General features: G+C 38.1%; 1 long non-coding RNA gene across 1 annotated transcript; it reads right to left on the reverse strand.

Moving 5' to 3' along the window:
* Window positions 1-861: 861 nt before the first annotated feature.
* Window positions 862-1,358, reverse strand: LOC110677646. Its single transcript, XR_002501096.1, has 2 exons — window positions 1,263-1,358; window positions 862-1,051 (listed from the first exon to the last, which is right to left on the reverse strand). It is a non-coding gene; the product is annotated as an uncharacterized LOC110677646 (long non-coding RNA).
* Between the last annotated feature and the right edge of the window lie 450 nt (window positions 1,359-1,808).

Raw genomic sequence — 1,808 nt, forward strand, 5'->3', positions numbered from 1 at the left:
TCAAGTGGTCAACAATATCGTTATTCATTCTTCAGTCAGTATTTCGAAGGCATTTTGCCTGTTTAATGTGTGACTTTTGTCTTTGTACATATCAACATTTAGCGTTTTGTTAAGATTTTTCTTTTTACCTAATTCTAACTTATCCTAATTACTAAAACTATGGGTAGAGATTTCTTATTTGATCGTACTCTGAAACATGTGCTCTTGTTTGGTGCCTATTGGTAATCGTTTGCAATCTATTATCGACTAAATCGAGATTTGCCAGCCGATGAACCTCGGTTGTCGGAGTGCGTGTCGGTAGTTTCAATATCATCTTCAAAAATTTGTTTTGAAGGGTTTGAAGCTTCTTCCTATGCGTTTGAGCGCATCCTTTCCATACTGGGGCCCCATATTCCAGCATGGGCACAACAATCTGTCGGTAGACAGCCAACTTGTTGACGGTGGATGCTTTTGACCGGCGGTTGATGATCGGGTATAGTCGCTTCAGCATGAGTGTTCCTTTAGTGACTCGGTCTTCCACATGCTGACGGAAGCGGAGCTTGCTGTCAAATAATAGGCCTAGGTAGCGCGCTACTGATGACCAGTCGATGTCCATGTTCAAAACCTTGATCGTTGCTGTACACGCAGAAAAAAGAAAATACTAAAAAGATTAAATGTCATACTAAAACTACATTCAGTCTATTCACTCATTGGGATGCATTTTAGCGCAAAAATCTTTGCTAGTATAAATTGGTTTTATATCGGCGAAATAATTATCTAAAATTATTATTGGTAATGCATAAAGCTGCATAATTCTATTATATAAATCAAATTAGCCGTTTTAGTTTGTTTTGAAAAATGAAAAGAAAAAAAAACAAAAAATAATGAACATTTTGTCTTTATTTAACATTTTTATAAAACTTTTTGCTGCTTGCCTAGGCAAACAACGTCATTCCAGTTTTGTCCACCGCTGTACCGCTGAAATTGTGATTCTTCGTGCTAGCAACTGCTCCTGTTGTAAATCTTCTTCGCTTCTTACGACCACCGGAATCAAACACCTCAACGAAATTCACTGCGAAATAGTGATATACACCACTATTCTTGTTAACGTTCGAATGCTCTTTCGATCGAAAACCGTTTTGCATTCTCGTTTACGCCAGCAAAATCAAATGGGCCATGGATTCGAACGAATAGGATTCGATCGAAAGTTGGATCCGCCGTAAACCAGAATGAGGATAAGGAAGATAACTGAACACCATAAATTTTGCAATCAGTCGACTTACCGTCATATTCATCATCGCTTCGGGTGAAAACTTTTCTTGGGAGCAAATCCTTCCGGAAGCGATTTCGGAGAAAAGTTGAATAGCCGACGATATGGGAGTGCCCGTTGTCCTGGAACCTTCCTTACAATTTTGGTTTTCTGTCTTGATTTTAGCTTGCAACCCGATTAACAGATGTACAGCCACGATGACCACTCGAGTACACGGTTTTAAATAGAGGAAATGTTTAAATTTATCGGAAAACCTAAGAGATTTCTAAGAAAACGCGGTGAGATCCAGCGCGATGGCTTGGATAACTTACGATCAATGAAAAAGTTTGATTTCACAAGTCTCAAGAATAGTGAGAGACAGTCCATATGCCCGACAAAATATAAATCGCGGAAATGCATGACAAAGTATAAAATGAAATAGCTGAATGCTTATTTCATAATCTTCAGAATGCATAAAATAGGATTATATTATAATTATAATAATTACCACGCTAATTAGTATTTTCGTTTTTAACCGTGTAGGCTTGAGCCGGTCTGAGTTGCGATGTGGAAAAACGAT

Source organism: Aedes aegypti, chromosome 3 (assembly GCF_002204515.2).
Source record: "Aedes aegypti strain LVP_AGWG chromosome 3, AaegL5.0 Primary Assembly, whole genome shotgun sequence".
Taxonomy (NCBI): Eukaryota; Metazoa; Arthropoda; class Insecta; order Diptera; family Culicidae; genus Aedes; species Aedes aegypti.